Genomic DNA, 21,754 nt, shown 5'->3' with positions numbered 1-21,754 from the left:
TTTTATGTTTCTATGATAGGGCAGGAGAGGTGAGGATAGAAGAGGGGGAGGGAGGACAGGGGAGGGGAGGCTAAGGGAAACGAGGGCAGAACAGGGAGAGTTCTCCTAGGAGAGTCATAACAGCACAGGAGGGGGCCATTCAGCCCATCCAGCTCCATGCCAGCTCTCTGTCCCTTCCTTCCCCCCACCTCCCCCCCCCGCTCTATTCCCATAGTCCTGCATGTTTATTTCCCTCAAGTGCCCAGCCAAGTTCCTTTTGAAATCATTGAGCGTCTCTGCTTCCACCACCCTCGTGGGCAGCAAGTTTGTTTATCATGGTGTTCAGCTGTGAGCCTAAGCTGGCATAGGCTAGAGTGTGGCATTCAGCTGTGGCAGCTGTTGGTGTCAAACTAGCATTTCACACTGATGCCATAACCTGCTCGGTGAGCATGCTACCAATGGTCGCTATACGCATGTGCATTAAGCTCTGACCAGCGCATGCATCTTGGACCCATTTTTGAGTGTTAGGAGCAATAAGCCCTCTGAATTTCCTTTGTCATGTGCTGCTGTTTGTTCCTATATTATCTTATTTTGGAGGCTGGGAAGGGAGGAAAGGAGAAGAGAAGAGGAGAAGGGAGAAGAGGAGTGGGAAGAGGAGGCATAGAGGGGGGAGGGGAAGTCAATAGGATCAGAGAATGGAGAAGCAGAGGGTAGGAGGGAAGGGTAAAGAAGAGAGAGAGGAGGAGAGGGAAGGGGAGGAGAAGAGAGAAGAGGAAAGGCAGTGGGGAGGGAAGAGGAGGGGTAATGAGGGATGAAATTGATGGGGTGTGGAGGGGAGGGGAGAAGAGGACAGAATGGGAGTGAAGAATCCTTCTTCAGACACCATGAAGTAGGCTTTGTAGTCCAGAATATGTTAACAGGAAGTCTTTATTAACAACTCATAATGATATACACATACACAGTAGTAGGTATAGGTCTGGAACTGACTCCAGTCTCGGTTTTTACTCATCTCTGTCCATCTCTAGACTGACCCTGGCTCTGGGACGGCACTGTACTCAGCTTTACATTAACCCTGTATGCAACAGACCCTACTGCTACACGGAGGGGGAGGGGAGGAGAGGGGAGGGGAGAGCAGAGCAGAGGGGAGGGGAGGGGAGGAGCGGAGTGGGGAGGGGAGGAGCGGGGAGGAGAGGGGAGGGGAGGAGAAGAGAGGGGAGGGAAGGGGAGGAGGGGGGGAGGAGAGGGGAGAGCAGAGGAGAGGGGAAGAGGAGAGGAGAGGGGAGGGGAGGAGCGGGGAGGAGAAGAGAGGGGGAGGGAAGGGGTAGGACAGGGGTTTTGCAATGCTCTGTTGATGTGGAGCCTCAGAGGGAGAGTTAGTGCAGCTCTACATATTAATGGAGCCTCAATGCTTCTGTGTCTAATCTTCTGCCTCTAACGAGCTTCTAGAGAGCTCATTCACTTAAAAAAGAGCAAAATCTGCCTGGGGTAAGGGGTCGATGGAGGGAGGGGGGCGGGAGGGGGGTGGTGGGGGAGGTTCGTTGGTGGTGAATGGTGTCAGAAATCCCAATGATTTTCTGTCAACACTTCACATTATCGCCTGTAAAAGAGACAAACAATTTCAACAGTAACACATCCAGGGGGACATTGACTGACTGGCAATGGGCCGACACATGGCAGGAGAAATTTAACACACACAGGAGTAAAGTGATGTCTTTTGGAAGGAAACAAGAGGAGAGACAATGTAAACAAAATGCTGTCATTTTAAACTGGTTCCAGAGGACATGAGGATGCCTGCAAACAAATCTTTGAAGGTGACAATACAAGTTGAGAAACTTGTTAAAAAAGATATTGGGCCTTTGGCTTTTAAAACAGAATACACAAGGAAGGAAATCATGCTAAACTTCCACAAAACTCAGATTTGGTCTCAGCTGCATTATTGCATCCAGTGCTGGGCACTGTACTTTAGGAAGGATGTGAAGGTATTGGAGAGGTTGCAGAGGTTTACTAGACTTGTCCCAGGGATCAGGGACTTCAGTTACATGGAGAGATGGGAAGCAGGGGTTGTTTTCCTTGGAGGCTGCACAGGTATAATGGGCTGAATGGCCTCCTTCACAGATTTAAGGGCTTTCCTTTTTTTAAATTTAAACTTCTATGAATGCTGTCAGAGCCACAGTTAAAATTGAAAAGAAGTGCAAAGTCTAAGAGAGATGGTCTAGTAGGATATTTCTAAAAGATTTCTGTGAAAGGAACTGAATGTATTGTGTAGAAATATTTTGCATTCAAGCCTCTTCCGCACTTTTAATTGCATCAAATTGTCACAGCATCAGAAGCAACTTTTGGGTTTAGTCAAGTTAACACAATGGAGCACCTGATAAATTGTTCTCACCCACCCAACCTTCATGATTCATTTTTACATCACTTTTGAAGATGGAAATAACCATTGCTGCATTGACAACAGCAGAATATCCGGATATTCATTCCAGTTTTACAATCGACCAGAAAAACACTCCCGCCCACCACTGGCACTGCCCTTACCCCCTCGTGTTCCTTCACAGATGTAGGGGTGTATATATGTAGTCTTAGGCCAGCATTATACAACACTCCAATCTAAGCACAGGATCTGACCCGCTCCTTCTCAGGCCTAGTTCGTGATCTCAAACCCTACCACCACACAGTTATGAGACTGCAGCAAAAGCAGGGATGTAGGGAATGTACTGTGCTTTGGTGGGATGGTGAAACATAGGAATGGGACTCAGCCCCTCAAATCTGCATCTCTATTCAAATAGATCATGGCTCATCTATGCCTGAACTCCATTTACCCGCCTTTGGTCCACACGCCTTGATATCTTGACACTCGTGACTGGTGGTGTTCCTTGGCGATTGATTCTGGAGTCCTGGCTTTTCACTAGAGAGATAAACATCTTGGATGAAAGAATAGAGAGGTGTAAAACAATAACAACTTACATAGTACCTTGAACAGAGTAAAACTCACCTTGATGCTTCACAAGAGATTTATCAAACAGAGTGTGACACTGTGCCACATAAGGAGATATTAGGATGCAGGAGGTAGATTTTAAGGAGCGTGTTAAAGGAGGAAAGGGAGGTTAGGGAGGAATTCCAGAGCTTAGTATATGCAACTTTGTACATGGCATTAGGTTAGGAGACACAATAAATATTTTGTATATTGGTTGCATGGCCGATCCTACCTGGAGAGATTGTAGTCTTCCTCTGGTAGTTACTTCAAATTGGTTCATTAACACTAGGTATATGATGGGTTGGGGAGCAGGTATGTCTCTCATGAGTATAGAGTGTTCTATCCTCTCTCCCGAATGCCTAGCACATGACTGCTGATGCTACTGTTACGTCATGATCTACATCACTCATTACCATAACTATGCTATTAACCCATTATACTACACTTCCCCCAAGTGTACCATCAATTTCTTTAATAACGATGTTAAACTATGTTTTCAACTGTTTACATTGTTTCTCTGTAAATCCCTTTGAGTGCTGCAGATTCTGTCCAGCTCCTACTCCCCTAAGTCACTTGTTATAAGGGATTCAGTCTCCCACAGTGTTCTCAGCTCTCTGGGAAGATGTCTTGGAGTCATGTGGTGTTCTTCGTTTCCTTGGAGGAGATCATCATTGGCGAAATGGGACAGCAGCTTTCCAGGATTGCTGGTTGTGATATTCATAACAGCTCAACTGTAAAAACCATGCAACCTTTTCAAAGGAAGACTGATCGAAGAGAGAAGACTGTAGGACATCAACTCTTGACAAGAAAAAATTAGGACCGCCGGCTCCATAGAATCATAGAAAAGTTACAGCACAGAAGAAGGCCATTCAGCCCATCTTGTCCATGCTAGCCCGAGGGCACCCAGGTGCACTTTCTAATCCCACCTTCCTGCACCCAGCCCATAGCCCTGCAGCTTACAGCACTTTAGGTGCAGATCCAGGTACTTTTTAAAAGAGTTTAGAGTTTCTGCCTCTACCACCAACTTAGGCAGCGAATTCCAGACACCTACTACCCTCTGCGTAAAAAAGTTCTTCCTCATGTCCCCCCTACACCTTCTGCCACTTATCTTGAATCTATGTCCCCTGGTTCTAGAATCCTCCATCAAGGGAAACAATTTTATCCTGTCCACTCTCTCTATTCCCCGCATAATTTTGTACACCTCAATCAAGTCACCTCTCAGCCTTCTTTGTTCTAAGGAAAATAACCCCAACCTATCCAATCTCTCCTCGTAGCTACACTTTTCTAACCCTGGCAACATTCTTCTAAACTTCCTCTGCACTCTCTCCAGAGCTATTATGTCTGTCCTGTAAGGTGGTGACCAGAACTGCACACAATACTCCAGTTGTGGCCTCACCAATGTTTTATACAATTCCGACATTATATCCTTATTTTTATATTCTATACCTCTGCCAATGTAGGAGAGCATTCCATATGCCTTCTTTACAACATTGTCTACTTGAACTGATGCCTTCAGGGACCTGTGTACTTGTATGCCAAGATCTCTCACTTCATCTACCCCTCTTAGCATATTCCCATTTATTTTGTAATCCCTGTAACTGTTTGACCTCACACTTCTCTATGTTAAAATCCATCTGCCACTTTACCACCCACTCCACCAACCCATCTATATCGTTTTGGAGATTTTGGCTATCTACACTATCTACTACTTGGCCAATCTTCGTGTCATCTGCAAATTTCCCAATCGTGCCCCCCACGTTCACGTCCAAATCATTAATATATAACACAAACAGCAAGGGTCCCAACACCAAGCCCTGTGGAACACCACTTGAGACAACTTTCCATTCGCAAGGGCATCCATCGACCATTACCCTTTGTTTCCTGTTACAAAGCCAACCTTTTATCCAGTTTGCCACATTACCCTGAATCCCATGGGCTTTTACTTTCCTGGCCAATCTGCCATGTGGGACCTTGTCAAATGCCTTGCTAAAATCCATGTATACAACATCCGCTACACTACCTTCATCAACCCTTCTTGTCACTTCCTCAAAGAATTCAATCAAATTTGTGAGGCAAGACCTTCCTTTAACTAATCCATGCTGACCATTCCTGACAAGTCCATGCCTTTCCACACGACAGTTAATCCTATCTTTCAGGGTTGATTCTACTAATTTTCTCACCACCAATGTAAGACTAACCGGCCTATAATTGTTTGGCATTTCCTTTGATCCCTTTTTAAACAATGGAACTACGTTTGAATTTCTCCAGTCCTCCGGTACCTCCTCTGTATCTAGTGAAGATTGGAAAATCATCCTCAGAGCATCTGCTATCTCCTCCCTGACTTCCTTCAGCAACCTCGGAACAATCCATCTGGCCCTGGCGACTTATCAACTTTCAAGGATTTCAACCCTTCGAGTACTTCCTCTCTCTTTATGACTATCCCGTCCAATATCTCGCAGTGTTCCTCCTGGACTACTATATCTACATCCTCCCTTTCCTTTGTAAACACGTAGACAAACCCTTCCCACAGCCTCTGCATCTATACACAAGTTTCCATCTTCATCTCTGATGCTCAGCTTTACTGGCATCATGCGCCAAAGGCAGAGGTCAACATTGTTGCTAAGTCATTGGTTCGTTTTTTGCTTAACTAACCTTTTAGCATTAATGTATTGGTAAAACATCTTTGGGTTATCTTTAACTTTACTTGCTAATCTTTTTTCATGCCCTCTCTTTGATTTCCTTATTTCCTTTTTTACTTCGTCCCTGCACTTCCTATATTCATCTAGGCTGTCTGCAGTGCTTAGTTCTTTGTACCTATCGTACGTTTTCTTTTTCTGTTTGATCTTCCCCTGTATTCCTCAAGACAACCAGGGGGGTCTAGATTTGGCAGTGCCACTCTTAATTTTGTAGGGGACATATCTACTTTATACAATTAGGATCTCTCTTTTTAATGCTTCCCACTGGTTTTCCACTGTTTTATCCTCCAACAGTGCTGTCCAATCCACCTCAGCCAAGTCCCTTCTCATTTCTGCAAAATTTATCTTCCCCCAGTTCAAGACTTTTACTCCTGCCTTATCTCTGTCCTTTTCCATGGTAATGCTAAACCTAACTGAATTGTGATTACCGTCCCCGATATGGTCACCAACTGTAACTTCACCCACTTGCCCTTCTTCGTTCCCCAATACTAGGTCTAGAATTGCATCTCCTCTCGTTGGATTTGTCACTAATTGGTTGAAAAAATTTTCCTGGACACACTGCATGCATTTTTCTCCCTCAGTGCCCCTTATATTGTTTGAATCCCAGTTGATATTAGGATAGTTGAAGTCTCCTACTATTATTGCCCTCTTGTTCTTACAAGCAGAAATTTGCCTACATATTTGTTCTTCTATCTCCCTTTCACTATTTGGGGGTCTGTAGTATACTCCCAGTAGGGTGGCTGCCCCTTTTTTATTTTGAGCTCAACCCATAAAGACTCGTTTGTTGACCCTTGAAACACATTGGGGAAAGTCCTGAGAAGATGAAGGATCTTCAACACCAATGAAGACTCTCACAGCCATATCATTCACTGCTGCATCGAGGACAGAAAAGGTATTGAAGATCTGATATTCAGACAAATCTGGATGACGAGAAGAATAATGACAAAATTCCATTACACATTGCAGGAAATGAAGAAGAGATGATTTCCCGATGACACTTTGATTTTCTGTAGGCAGTGGTAACATTGTCACACCTTCCTCAGTGTGAAGCTGCTCCATCGTGGGCGATGGGAAGGCTGTGTCAGGATAGGAAGATAACACAACATCATTTTCAGGAATGGGAAGAGGAGATGAAGAGGAAATTCCTGTACAGGACTCAGAAGCTGTAGAAACTCTGAAGAATTAGCCCCGGCTTCTGCGCTGAAGGATAGCTCTAGTGGGAAGAAGATTTTCAGATGTAATTGAAGTGTGGGCGTCAATTTACTTTCACCCGAGCTAATTGACTCTAGCAACACTCTGACTGTATGATCCTCCTTGGAATCAAACATTTTATTCTCCATGGATAACTCTTCATGGTCAACCAGCATACACCTCTTCGGTGGTTTCATATGAATTCTGCTCTACCACAGTAAACACAAGGCTGACTCCTCAGAGAAGAAACCAGAGACTTCATACGCTTCAGCAGCATATTTTGACAGACCAACAGATCACTCGGTACTACAATGGCTTCTTTCTCATAACCTTATTCAGGAAAGAGCCAGCCCAGGTCCAAAAGGTCATCTTGTGAATGGCCCTCTTCTGCTGCAGTGTCTTCTGTGTCCGCATCCTCTGACCTAGCTTCTAAAAGAACTGAGAGATCCGCAACCTCAACATCTGCCCAGGATCGAGTGGATGGTGTCTCTGTAATGGAGAGTGAAGTACTGCTCAATGAATAAACCTACCAGCTGGTGTAGGGTGAGAATCTACCGGTTCACCACATGACTTTGGAAACTCCTCCATGAAAGGCAACAGTTGTCCAGCTGTAGGTCATCCTCCATTTTTTCTAGAATACCCAGTTGTATACAGGCATCTCCGCTCAATAAGGATGTGCGTTGATTGTGAACAACATACAAGGAATCAATGACCTGTCGCCCCTTGTGGCCTACCCATCACCCTTGGGCCTACCCAGCTAACAGAGTCATATAAAGCCTTGATGCCATGATGAATTATAGCCCGATTTAGCTCTCGAAGTTCGGCCTGCCTTGTGTACTGAACCACTTGATCCAGAGAGAGTCGTCTTTCATCTGTAAAATATCTGAGAGCTTTTCATCATAGACTCCAACGACAATGCGGCTGTGAATTAGTTCACCTTTCAATGTACCCTACCCGCAAGAACTGGCCAAGCAATATAGGTCGGTAAGAAATAATTCAACAGATCCCCTGTTCTTTGGGATCTTTGATTAAGGCGCACTGATGAGGTTTCACTTCAGACTAAAATACATGTCGAAGGCTTTTAGGACAGTTTTGAAGTCTGCTGAGGTCTCTTCTACCCGCTGTCTCAGGAGGACCTATGGCATAGAGAAATGAACCAACCTGGTGATCGTGCTGTTTGGTAAGGAGACCTGGGGCTTTTCGATACCTTAGGAAGTTCTCTCGCCATGACTTCCAATGTTGGCCTCTGCGTGGCCATCGAGACAAGTGAACAGACGGGGTAGGGGCAGTGACTGCCAGCCTGGTGCTCCCATCTCTACCGAATTCCTGTTTGTCTCCTTCTTAGGTACGTTTGCAGATTGTCGCTTCTACCAAGTTTTCTTGCAGATTCTCGCTGCAGGTGTCCCGTTGATGGAACCAAACCTTTGTTAGGTTGGTGTCACCACCGCTGACACCATGTTTCATATGCTGGTTGCGTGGCCTATCTTACCTGGAGAGTCTTTCTCATGTAGTTGCTTCAAACTAGTTTATTAACACTATATATAAGATAGATTACAGGGTAGGTATGTCTCTCATTAGTATAAACTATTCTATCCTGTCTCCTCAGTGTCTAACACATGACTGCTGATGTTACTGTCACATCATGGTCTACATCACTCATGACCATAACTATTCTATTAACTCTTTCCTCCACAAAAAGAAAGTAATGGGAGCAGGGTGTCATCTACTGAGTGGATAAAACAATGGTAGATGGCATTCAATGTGAGGCCACCCACTTTAGACCTAAGAATGATGGATTGGAATATTTTCATAATGGTGCGAGACTCTGAAACGACAAGGCCATCTGGAAGTTCAAGAAATCACTAAAAGCTAGAGGCCAGGTATGAAACGTTAGACTGAAATTCCTGAGGAAGATGATGAATAACTGGAAAGGTTAATGGAATGGTGAGTATATACAGATTGGAATACAAAGGGATGAAAGTCACGTTAGGCTGTGTGGAGCTCTGGACAGACCCCTTCTGGAGAACTGGGCACTGTAGCTCAGGATTTTCAGAGAGGGCGCAGTGCTGGTTCATCAGAATGATATTCGGAGGGTTACCTTATAAACACAGGTCACGCAGGCTGGGCTTAAAAACATAAGAAATAGGAACAGGAGTAGACCATTCGGCCCCTCGAGCCTGCTCCGCCATTCAATAAGATCATGGCTGATCTTCCTGTGTTTCGATTTCCACATTCCCATCTAACCCCGATAACCTTTGAGCCCTTTGCCTAACAAGAATCTATCCACCTCTGTTTTAAAAATATTCAATAACCCCCCGTCCACCACCTTCTGAGGCAGAGAATTCCAAAGTCACACAACACTCGGAGAAAAATTTCTCCTCATCTCTATCCTAAAAGGGCCACCCCTAATTTTAAACCAGTGCCCCCTAGTTCTGGACTCACCCACATGAGGAAACATCCCTTCCACATCCACCTTGTCAAGGCCGTTCAGGATCTTGTACACTTCAATCAAATCACCCTCACTCTTCTAAACTCCAGTGAAAACAAGCCCAGCCTGTCCAACCTTTCCTCATAAGACAACCCACTCATTCCAGGTCTCAATCTAGTAAACCCCCTCTGAACTGCCTGCAATGCATTTACATCCTTCCTTAAATAAGGAGACCAAAACTACACAGTATTCGAGGTGTGGTCTCACCAATGCCCTGTACAACTGAAGCATAACATCCTTACTTTTATGTTCAATCCCTCTTGTAATGAAGGATAGCATTCCATTAGCCTTCTTAATTACTTTCTGTACCTGCATACTAACTTTCTGTGACTCATGTACTAGAACACCTAGATCCCTCTGCACCTCTGAATTATGCAGCCGTTCTCCGTTTAAGTTATACTCTGCTTTTTTGTTCTTCCTGCCAAAGTGAACAGCTTCACATTTTTCCACATTAAACCTCATTTGCCAGATCTTTGCCCACTCACTCAACCTATCTATATCCATCTGCAACCTCCTCATGCCCTCTTCACAACATACTTTCCTACCTATCTTTGCGTCGTCTGCAAATTTAGCTACCATGTCTTCACTCCCCTCATCTAAGTCATTGATGTAAATCGTAAAAAGTTGAGGTCCCAGTACAGACCCCTGTGGGGCTTGTAACCCCGCAAGTAGAAGATTAAGCAGTGATCTGATTTAGGTGTTTAAGTTGATTTTAAGTTGATGAGTTGCTAGAGTAGCCCAGGACAAGGGGGCATAGCCTCCAAGTTAGAGGGGGTGATGTCAGGAAGTGATCAGGAAGCACCTCGTTCACTTGAAAGGAAGTGGAAACCTGGAATTCTCTCACCAGAAAAGCGGTTGGAGCTGGGTAGGAATGTCAATCGGAACTTTCAAGGTCAAGATCATGAGATTTTGGTTGGTTCAAGGGATCAAATAACTTGGAGTAAAGGTGGTTAAAACTCTGAGGGTTCAGAGGGTGAGGCAGCCATCGGCAGGGTACCCAGCTGCAGCCTTACTGTTGTAGCCATGATGCTGATAAGGCTGGTCCTGTTATGGTTCTGTTTGTAGGAGCCCCCGAAATGTTGATGGGAGGGACCTCCTGATGGTGGTGCCAGTGAAGCTCAAGGGGAGGTGACCGGGCTCACTCTTGGTGGAGGTGGTCATGAGCTGGCATTTATGTGACATGAATGTTGCCTGTCACTGCTCAGGCCTGACCTGGGTGATAGCTGTGGGCTCCTGCAGTTGACCTGGGCTGCTTTGTTGAGCGTGTTTTTGAGGATGTGACGAGGTCGTAGTTGAGAGTAATCTGATAAACAGTGTTTATGTGGACCTTCAAAAGGCTTTTGCCAAGGTACCATAACTATAGAGTAAAGTACAAGATAAAATCTCGTACTCTTAGTGGTATTTGCTGCAATGGAACCAAGGAGAGAGGGGGAACTGGCAGGAGAGGCAGAGGCCCAGTCAGGAGAGAGAGAGGGGCCCAGTTAGAGGAGAGAGAGGGGCCCAGTTAGAGGAGAGAGAGGGGCCTAGTTATAGGAGAGAGAGAGGCCTAGCCAGAGGAGAGAGAGCGGCCTAGTCAGAGGAGAGAGAGCGGCCTAGTCAGAGGAGAGAGAGAGAGAGAGACAGGCCCAGTTAGAGGAGAGAGAGGGGCCTAGTCAGAGGAAAGAGAGGGGCCTAGTCAGAGGAGAGAGAGGGGCCTAGTCAGAGGAGAGAGAGAGAGAGGGAGGGGCCCAGTCAGAGGAGAGAGGGGCACTGTCAGAGGAGAGAGAGGGGCCCAGTCAGAGGAGAGAGGGGCACTGTCAGAGGAGAGAGGGGCACTGTCAGAGGAGAGAGAGAGAGAGGGGCCCAGTCAGAGGAGAGGGAGGGGCCCAGTCAGAGGAGAGAGAGGGGCCCAGTCAGAGGAGAGAGAGAGAGAGGGGCCCAGTCAGAGGGGAGAGAGAGAGAGGGGCCCAGTCAGAGGAGAGAGAGAGGGAGAGGGGCCCAGTCGGAGGAGAGGGAGGGGCCCAGTCAGAGGAGAGAGAGAGGGAGAAGGGCGCAGTCAGAGGAGGGAGGGGCCCAGTCAGAGGAGAGAGAGAGAGAGGGGCCCAGTCAGAGGGGAGAGAGAGAGAGGGGCCCAGTCAGAGGAGAGAGAGAGGGAGAGGGGCCCAGTCGGAGGAGAGGGAGGGGCCCAGTCAGAGGAGAGAGAGAGGGAGAAGGGCGCAGTCAGAGGAGGGAGGGGCCCAGTCAGAGGAGAGGGAGGGGCCCAGTCAGAGGAGAGAGAGGGGCCCAGTCAGAGGAGAGAGAGAGGGAGAAGGGCGCAGAGGAGGGAGGGGCCCAGTCAGAGGAGAGAGAGAGGGAGAAGGGCGCAGTCAGAGGAGGGAGGGGCCCAGTCAGAGGAGAGAGAGGGGCCCAGTCAGAGGAGAGAGGGGCCTTGTCAGGAGAAAGCATCATTGGCAGAAATCTTGTGTGAAAGCAGCCAGGGACGGAAATAGAAAAGTAATAACAGCAAATGGACTGCAATTTGCTGCAGTTTCAGTCCCATAGCCTTGTGTGGGTTTAACAAGCACTTTGAACCTCTCTGAGCTCAGTTTGATCACAGTCCTTTCTTTAATAGAAACGCCAGGTCTTTGAGGTGTCAATTGCTCCGTCACAAGGCAGCTGAATTCATCGAGGTGTGCTGACTCAGAATCATTTAATCATTGAGACATAACACACCTCACCTCAGGGAGCTGTGTATAAATGCAAAATATTCTCCATTTATTTCTCATAGCTGTGTGTCTTGAATTATATGGAGCATATACAGCACAGGGATCCACCATCTGGTCCAACTGGTTCCATATCCGTGTTTTTGAATGTTCTCCCACTCAATCTTCATCTCACCCCCATCACCGGATCCTCCAAGCCCTTTCTCCCTCATGTGTTTATCCAGTTTCCCCTTACATGTGTCTATAATATTCACCTCTACCAATCCCTGTGGTAGCGAGTTCCACATTCCCACCGCTCTGGGTAAAGACGTTTCTCCTGAATTCCTAATTGGGTTTATCCATGGCTATCTTATATTTATGGCCCTGGCTTGGGATTCCCCACAGTGGGAACATTTTCTCCCACCCTATAAACCCCTTCATAGTTTGAAAGATCTCTGTTAGCTCAGTCCTCGGCATGGGTTTTTCCAGGAAAATGTGGGGAAACTAGGAATATAGGAGCAGAGGGAGGCCATTCGGCCCCTCGAGCCTGTTCTGCTATTCAATAAGGGCATGGCTTATCTTTGACCTAACTTCATATACCCTCCTTTGCCCCATATCCCTCAATAACTTTGACAAACAAAAACCTATCAATCTTTGTTTTAAAATTAACAATTGATTAAGCATCAATCGTTGTGTGCTTCCTCAGGGGGCTTGAGGGGAAGGGGTATTTGAGAAATGGGGGTGAACATTGGAAGATGGGGAGGGGAGGCTGGAGGACTGGGGGAGGGGTTGGAAGGGTGAGAGAAAGTGGGGGGGAATGAGGAGATTTGGAAGAAGGGAGGGGACAGGGTGAGAGAAGGGGAGAAAAGAGAGAATGGGGAGGGGATGGTGTGGTTTGGGACCAGGCAGGAGAGGGGGTGAGGACAGGAAGGATGGGGGGAATAGCTGTTTACATCTTCCTGTAGCCCGAGACACTCAACCTCACTGTTAACCACCCGGCCAATCTTTGTGTCATCCGCAAACTTACTAATCCTACACCCTACATAGTCATCTATGTCGTTTATATAAATGACGAATAATAGGGGACCCAGCACAGATCCCTGTGGTACGCCACTGGACACTGGCTTCCAGTCACTAAAGCATCCTTCTGTCATCACCCTCTGTCTCCTACAACTAAGCCAATTTTGAATCCACCTTATCAAATTACCCTGTATCCCATGTGCATTTGCCTTCTTTATAAGTCTCCCATGTGGGACCTTGTCAAAGGCTTTGCTGAAATCCATATAAACTACATCAACTGCACTAGCCTCATCTACACAACAGGTCACCTCCTCAAAAAATTAAATTAAATTTGTTAGGCATGACCTCCCTCTGACAAAGCCATGCTGACTATTCCTGATCAAACCTTGCCTCTCCAAGTGGAGATAGATTTTCTCCTTCAGAATTTTCTCCAATAGTTTCCCTACCACTGATGTGAGACTCACTGGCCTGTAGTTCGCTGGCTAATCTCTACAAACCTTCTTAAATAGCGGAACCACATTAGCTGTTCTCCAGTCCTCTGGCACCTCGCCTGTGGCCAGAGAGGAATTAAAAATTTGGGTCAAAGCCCCTGCGATCTCCTCCCTTGCCTCCCTCAGCAGTCTGGGACACAAATCATCCGGACCTGGAGATTTGTCCACTTTTAAGCCAGCCAACACCTCCAATGCCTTGTCAATCCCTATATCAATTTCCTGGACATAAGACCATAAGACCATAAGACATAGGAGCAGAAATTAGGCCATTCGGCCCATCGAGTCTGCTCCGCCATTCAATCATGGCTGATAAGTTTCTCAACCCCATTCTCCCGCCTTCTCCCCGTAACCTTTGATCCCCTTACCAATCAAGAACCTATCTATCTCGGTCTTAAATACACTCAGTGACCAGGCCTCCACAGCCTTCTGTGGCAATGAATTCCATAGATTCACCACTCTCTGGCTAAAGAAGTTTCTCCTCATTTCTGTTCTAAAAGGTCTTCCCTTTACTCTGAGGCTGTGCCCTCAGGTCCTAGTCTCTCCTACTAATGGAAACATCTTCCCCACGTCCACTCTATCCAGGCCTTTCAGTATTCTGTAAGTTTCAATCAGATCCCCCCTCATCCTTTTAAACTCCATCGAGTATAGACCCAGGGTCCTCAAACGTTCCTCATATGTTAAGCCTTTCATTCCTGGGATCATTCTCGTGAACCTCCTCTGGACCCTCTCCAAGGCCAGCACATCCTTCCTGAGATACGGGGCCCAAAATTGCTCACATATTCTAAATGTGGTCTGACCAGAGCCTTATAAAGCCTCAGCAGCACATCCCTGCTTTTATATTCTAGTCCTCTCGAAATAAATGCCAACATTGCATTTGCCTTCCTAACTACCGACTCAACCTGCAAGTTAACCTTAAGAGAATCCTGGACTAGAACTCCCAAGTCCCTTTGCACTCCAGACTTCTGAATTCTCTCCCCATTTAGAAAATAGTCTATGCCTCTATTCTTCCTACAAAGTGCATGACCTCACACTTCCCCACGTTGTATTCCATCTGCCACTTCTTTTCCCATTCTCCTAACCTATCCAAATCCTTCTGCAGCCTCCCCACCTCCTCAATACTACCTGTCCCTCCACCTATCTTTGTATCATCTGCAAACTTAGCCAGGATGCCCTCAGTTCCTTCTAGATCATTAATGTATAAAGTGAAAAGTTGTGATCCCAACACTGACCCCTGCGGAACTCCACTAGTCACCGGCCACCATCCTGAGAAGGGCCCCCTTATCCCCACTCACTGCCTCCTGCCAGACAGCCAATCTTCTATCCATGCTAGTACCTTGCCTCTAACACCATGGGCTCTTATCTTACTGAGCAGCCTCCTGTGCGGCACCTTGTCAAAGGCCTTCTGGAAGTCCAAGTAGATAACATCCATTGGCTCTCCTTTGTCTAACCTACTCGTTACCTCCTCAAAGAATTATAACAGATTGTTCAGGCATGACCTCCCCTTGATGAAACCATGCTGACTTTGCCTGATTTTACCATGCACTTCCAAGTATTCTGAAATCTCATCCTTAATAATGGGCTCTAAAATCTTACCAACGAACGAGGTCAGGCTAATCGGTCTGTAATTTCCCGTCTTTTGCCTCACTCCCTTCTTAAACAGGGGGGTTACACTACCTATTTTCCAGTCCTCTGGGACCCTCCCTGACTCCAGTGATTCCTGAAAGATCACCACTAATGCCTCCACTATCTCTTCAGCTATCTCCTTCAGAACTCTGGGGTGTAATCCATCTGGTCCAGGTGATTTATCCACCTTCAGACCTTTCAGTTTTCCTAGCACCTTCTCCTTGGTAATGGCCACCATACTCACCTCTGCCCCCCCCCCGACTCTCTTGAACTTTGGGGATGTCACTCGTGTCTTCCACTGTGAAGACTGACGCAAAGTACCTATTCAGTTCCTCTGCCATTTCTTTGTTCCCCACTACTACTTCTCCAGCGTCATTTTCCAGCGGCCCAATGTCCACTTTTGCCTTTCTCTTACCCTTTATATATCTAAAAAAACTCTTGCAATCTTCTTTTATATTACTGGCTAGGTTAACCTCATATTTAATCTTCTCCCTCCTTATTCCTTTTTTAGTTGTCCTCTGTTGGTCTTTGTAGGCTTCCCAACCCCCTGGTTTCCCACTGCTCTTCGCCGCATTGTATGCTTTCTCTTTAGCTTTTATGCTGTCCCTGACTTCCCTTCTCAGCCATAGTTGCCTCGTCCTCCCTTTAGTATGCTTCTTCTTCCTCGGGATGAATTTTTGCTGTGTCTCCCAAATTACTCCCAGAAACTCCTGCCATTGCTGTTCCACTGTCTTTCCTGCTAGGCTCATCTCCCAGTCAATTCTGGCCAGCTCCTCCCTCATGCCTCTGTAGTTGCCTTTTTTCAACTGTAAAACCGTTACATCTGATTCCAGCTTTTTCCTCTCAAATTGCAGGGTAAATTCTATCATATTATGGTCACTTCCTCCTAAGGGTTCCTTCACCTTAAACTCCCTTATCAAATCTGCCTCATTACACATCACTAAATCTAGAATAGCCTGTTCCCTAGTGGGCTCCACCACAAGCTGCTCCAAAAAGCCATCTCGTAGACATTCCACAAATTCCTTTTCTTGGGATCCACTACCAACCTGATTTTCCCAGTCTACCTGCATATTGAAATCCCCCATGATTACTGTAACCTTGCCTTTCTTACACATCTTTCCTATCTCCTGGTGTATCTTGTGCCCCACATCCTGACTACTGTTCGGAGGCCTGTACATAACTCCCATTATGGTTTTTTGACCTTTGCGGTTCCTCAACTCTACCCACACAGATTCTACATCATCTGACCCTACATCATTTCTTGCTACCAATTTAATTTCATTTCTTACTAACAAAGCAACCCCACCCCCTCTTCCAACCTGCCTATCTTTTCGATAGGATGTATATCCTTGGATATTTAGCTCCCAGTCTTGATCCCCTTGCAGCCATGTCTCCATGATGCCCACCACATCATACCTGCCAATTTCAATCTGCGCCACAAGCTCATTTACCTTATTTCGTATACTGTGTGCATTCAGATACAACACATTCAGTCCTGTATTTCCCGTCCCCTTTCTCATTGTCGTCCCTTTATCTGATGTGCTTGAAGTTAGATTCCTAGCCCTTTCCAAATACTCTGTCCTATTTTGTGTTCTGGAGACTTTAATAGCCTCTCCTGGGCTCTCCTTTCTTTTCAGTTTTTTCATAATTTTCCATGAAGTTGAATCCACCCCCCCCACATGCTAACCTGCTGCTTTGTTTCCCATTAGTCATACCTCTTGGAGTTTTACCCTTCCCTGCCACCACCCCCCCCCCACCCCAACTTTCTAGTTTAAAGTCCTGTTGACCACCCTATTTACCCTTTTCGCTAGTACATTGGTCCCAGATCGGTTCAGGTGGAGACAGTCCCAACAGTACAGATCCCTCCTGTTCCAATATTGATACCAGTGCCCCACGAAATGGAACCCCTCTTTCCCACACCACTCCTTTAGCCACATGTTTACTTCCCTTATTCTCGCGTCCCTATGCCAATTTGCACGTGGCTCGGGTAGTAATCCGGAGATTATAACCCTTGAGGACCTGTTCTTTAATTTAGTTCCTAGTTCCTGATAATCCCCAAACAGGTCCTCTTTCCTAGTCTTACCTATGTTATTTGTCCCAACGTGGACCACAACAACTGGATCCTCCCCCTCCCTCTCCAATATCCTTTCAAGCCGGTCAGAGATGTCCCTCACCCTGGCACCGGGCAGGCAACATACCATGTGGGACTCTCGATCCTGCTTACAAAGGAAGCTATCAATTCCCCTAATTATAGAATCCCCTACAACTACCACTTGACTTTTTGCTCCCCCCTCTTGAATGGCCTCCTGTGCCACGGTGCAGTGGTCAGCTGGCTCATCCTCCCTACAGCCCTGTTCCCCATCCACACCGGGAGCAAGTACCTCGTACCTGTTGGACAAGGTCAAGAGCTGAGGCTCCTCTGTTCCTGAACACTTGATCCCTCTACCTGCCTCACTTGCAGTCACACCCTGCTGACCCTGACCACTGACTGGACTTGAGGTACTTAATCTACCGGGTGTGACCGCCTCCTGATACAAAGCTCTCCCCCTCCCAGATGTGCCGCAGCATCCGGAGCTCGGACTCCAGCTCATCAATTCTGAGCCGGAGTTCCTCCAGCAACCAACACTTGCTGCAGATGTGGTCACTGCGGCTCACAATGGGATCTGCCAGCTCCCACATCATACAGCTACAGCACATCACCTGCCCAGCCATCTCTACTTAGATAATTAGTTAATTAGCTTTGCAGTGTATTTTTTTCAAATTTGGTGCAGATTTCCTACCAACCAATCAGGTCACAGCTTTCCTGTGATGTCATTTTTTTAGTTTTGGCTTCAGTTACTCTGTGGCCCGAGTTCACCGCTCCGGTGCTCCTCCCCCCGAGTCTGCTCCCTAGAGTCAAGGCCGCGAATCCCCGAGGTAAGCTAGATTTATACTCACCGCACCGGTGCTCCTCCCTCCGAGTCTGCTCCCTGGAGACAAGGCCGCGAATCCCCAAGGTAAGCTAGATTTTATACTCACCACTCCGGTGCTCCTCCCTCCGAGTGTGCTCCCAGGATTTACTCACCAATCAGCTGCTTTTTCTTTAAAATCCACTTTCAGGAGGCAGGTCTGGTGCACTCCTGAAGACACTGCCTCTTCCTCTCTCTTTTTTTTTAGGTTTGAGGAGGAGGGAGGGATGGAAACACTACAGCAATGTAATGTTTGAGGCTACTCTGTTCTTTGACAGTGGGTCCTCCTCAATTCCCTCCTGAGTCACAGTGGCTGCGATGACTTCTTCCAGAATGCTTCAGTCACCAGCGCCCTCTGTTGGATTCCATTCTCCATTCAGGGTGCGGGGTTTATTTCCATTTAGGGTCGGGAGTTTCTTTCCGTTCAGGGTCCAGGGATTATTTCTTTCACTATTAAAATTCCGGGGTTTATTTCTATTCAGGGTCTGGGGTTTATTTCTATTCAGGGTCCAGGGATTATTTCTATTCAGGGTCCGGGGTATATCTCTTTCCAGGATCCTGGGTCTCTCTCTATTCAGGGCCTGGGGTCTCTCTCTATTCAGGGTCTGGGGCCTCTCTCCATTCAGGGTGCGGGGTTTATTTCTATTCCGGGTCGGGGGTTTCTCTCTATTCAGGGTCCGGGGTCTTTCACTATTCATTCTCCGGGGTTTCTCTCTCTGTTCAGGTTCCAGGGTTTATTTCTATTCAGGGTCCGGAGTTTCTCTCTATTCAAGGTCTGGGGTCTATTTCTATTCAGAGTCAGGGTTTTTTTCCTATTCAGGGTCCGGGTCTCTCTCTTATGAATGTCCGGTGTTTCTCTCTGTGCAGGGTCTGGGGTTTATTTCTGTTCAGGGTTCAGTGTTTATTTCTATTCGGGGTCTGGGGTTTATTTCTATTCAGGGTCCATGCGTTCTCTCTATTAAGGGTCCGGTGTTTATTTCTAATCAGTGTCTGAGGTCTCTGTCTGTTCAGGATCTGGAGTTTCTTTCTATTCAGGGTCCAGGGCCTCTCTCTATTCAGGCTCTGGGATCTCTCTCTATTCAGGGTCAAGTGTTTATTTCTATTCAGGGTTGGGGATTTATTTCTATTTAGGGTCCGGGGGTTAATTCTATTCAGTGTCCAGGGTGTCTCCATATTCTGTTTCCAGGGCCTCTCTCTATTCAGGGTCCGGGTTCTTTCACTATTCAGGTTCCGGGTTCTCACTATATTCAGGGTCCAGGGTCTCTCTCTACTCACGGTCTAGGGTCTCTCTCTCTCTGCAGGTTCCAGGTGCTCTCTCTATTCAGGTTCCGGGGTTTATTTCTATTCAGGGTCCGGAGTTTCTCTCTATTCAAGGTCTGGGGTTTATTTCTATTCAGAGTCAGGGTTTTTCCCTATTCAGGGTCCGGGGTCTCTCACTATTCAGGGTCCGGGGTCTCTCACTATTCAGTGTCTGGGTTCTCTCTCTGTTCAGGGTCCGGAGTTTATTTTGATTCAGGGTCCGGGTCTCTCTCTTATGAGTGTCCGGTGTTTCTCTCTGTGCAGGGTCCAGGCTTTATTTCTATTCAGGGTTGTGTTTATTTCTATTCGGGGTCCGGGGTTTATTTCTATTCAGGGTCCAGGCGTTCTCTCTATTAAGGGTCCGGTTTTTATTTCTAATCAGTGTCCGAGTTCTCTCTTTATTCAGGCTCTGGGGTCCCTCTCTATTCAGGGTCCGGGATTTATTTCTATTTAAGGTCCAGGGTTTGTCTCTATTCAGGGTCCGGGGCCTCTCTCTATTCAGTGTCTGGGGTTTATTCCTATTCATGGTCCAGAGATTCTCAATTCAGGGACCGCGATTTATTTCTATTCAGGCTCCAGGCGATCTCTCTATTTAGGGTCCGGTGTTTATTTCTAATCAGTGTCCAGGGTCTCTGTCTATTCAGGATCTGGAGTTTATCTCTATTCAGGGTCCAGGGTCTCGCTCTATTCATGTTTCTCTGATTTTTCTCTCTGTTCAGGGTCCCAGTTTCTCTCTATTCAGGTTCCGGGGTTTCTCTCTCTTCCGGGTTCGTGGTGTCTCTCTATTCAGTGTCCAGGGTGTCTCTCTCTAGGGTCCGGAGCTGTTTTCTATTCAGGGTCTGGAGTCTCTCACTATTCATTGTCCAGGGTCTCTCTCTATTCAGGATCCGGTGTTTCTCTCCATTCCGGGTCCGGCGTTTATTTCTATTCACTGTCTGAAGTTTATTGCTATTCAGGTTCTAGGTTTTAAATCTATTCAGGGTCCGGGGTCTCTCTCTATCCAGGGCCTGGGGTCTCCTTCCATTCAGTGTCCGGGGTCTCTCTCTCTATCCAGGGTCCAGGTCTCTCTCTATCCAGGGTCCGGGGTCTCTCTCTATCCAGGGCCTTGGGTCTCCTTCCTTCCAGGTTCTTGAGTCTCTCTCTATTCAGTGTCCAGTGGTTATTTCTATTCAGGGTCCGGGGTTTCTCTCTGTTCAACGTCTGGTGTGTCTCTCTCTATCCAGTGCCTGGGGTCTCCTTCCATTCAGTGTCCGGGGTCTCTCTCTATTCAGATTCCGGGGTCTCTCTCTCTCTCTATTCAGATTCCGGGGGCTCTCTCTCTCTATTCAGTGCCTGGGGTCTCTCTCTATTCAGATTCCGGGGTCTCTCTCTCTCTCTTCAGTGCCTGGGGTCTCTCTCTATTCAGATTCCGGGGTCTCTCTCTCTCTCTCTTCAGTGCCTGGGGTCTCTCTCTATTCAGATTCCGGGGTCTCTCTCTCTATTCAGATTCCGGGGTCTCTCTCTCTATTCAGATTCCGGGGTCTCTCTCTCTATTCAGATTCCGGGGTCTCTCTCTCTCTCTCTATTCAGATTCCGGGGTCTCTCTCTCTCTCTCTTCAGATCCCGGGGTCTCTCTCTCTCTCTTCAGTGCCTGGGGTCTCTCTCTATTCAGATTCCGGGGTCTCTCTCTCTCTCTCTCTCTATTCAGATTCCGGGGTCTCTCTCTCTCTCTATTCAGATTCCGGGGTCTCTCTCTCTCCATTCAGATTCCGGGGTCTCTCTCTCGCTTTCTCTATCCAGGGTCCGGGGTCTCTCTCTATTCAGATTCCGGGGTCTCTCTCTCTCTCTCTCTCTATTCAGATTCCGGGGTCTCTCTCTCTCTCTCTCTATTCAGATTCCGGGGTCTCTCTCTCTCTCTCTCTCTCTCTATTCAGATTCCGGGGTCTCTCTCTCTCTCTCTCTATTCAGATTCCGGGGTCTCTCTCTCGCTTTCTCTATCCAGGGTCCGGGGTCTCTCTCTATTCAGTGTTCGGGGTTTATTTCTGATGAATTCCGAGTTTAGTCTCCGGTCCGATGCTCCCCAGGCCCCGGTCCCCGGGCTGGATTCGGACTCTCCCCAGGCCCAGGCCCCGGTCCCCGGGCTGGATTCGGACTCTCCCCAGGCCCAGGCCCCGGTCCCCGGGCTGGATTCGGACTCTCCCCAGGCCCCGGTCCCCGGGCTGGATTCGGACTCTCCCCAGGCCCAGGCCCCGGTCCCCGGGCTGGATTCGGACTTTCCCCCAGGCCCAGGCCCCGGTCCCCGGGCTTCTCTATTTCGCTTTCATCCCCCCGGGGCTGAGGCCCAAATATCTGCGGAATATGATGTCGGTTTTCGGGGAGGTCGGGAGAGTTTTCATCCAAGAAACA

General features: G+C 47.4%; 2 long non-coding RNA genes across 2 annotated transcripts; both read right to left on the bottom strand.

Annotated features, from left to right (window-relative positions):
* Window positions 1-1,485: 1,485 nt before the first annotated feature.
* LOC144695366 (uncharacterized) lies at window positions 1,486-18,106 on the bottom strand. The gene is made up of 3 exons (XR_013579944.1): window positions 18,060-18,106; window positions 2,799-2,900; window positions 1,486-1,576 (listed from the first exon to the last, which is right to left on the bottom strand). It is a non-coding gene; the product is annotated as an uncharacterized LOC144695366 (long non-coding RNA).
* Window positions 18,107-21,347: 3,241 nt separating this feature from the next.
* LOC144695365 (uncharacterized) lies at window positions 21,348-21,754 on the bottom strand. Its single transcript, XR_013579943.1, has 2 exons — window positions 21,622-21,754; window positions 21,348-21,578 (listed from the first exon to the last, which is right to left on the bottom strand). It is a non-coding gene; the product is annotated as an uncharacterized LOC144695365 (long non-coding RNA).

Source organism: Cetorhinus maximus, chromosome 21 (genome assembly GCF_964194155.1).
Source record: "Cetorhinus maximus chromosome 21, sCetMax3.hap1.1, whole genome shotgun sequence".
In the NCBI taxonomy this organism is placed as follows: domain Eukaryota; kingdom Metazoa; phylum Chordata; class Chondrichthyes; order Lamniformes; family Cetorhinidae; genus Cetorhinus; species Cetorhinus maximus.
Note: the sequence above shows the minus strand (reverse complement) of the source record. Positions and strands in the feature narration are given on the sequence as shown.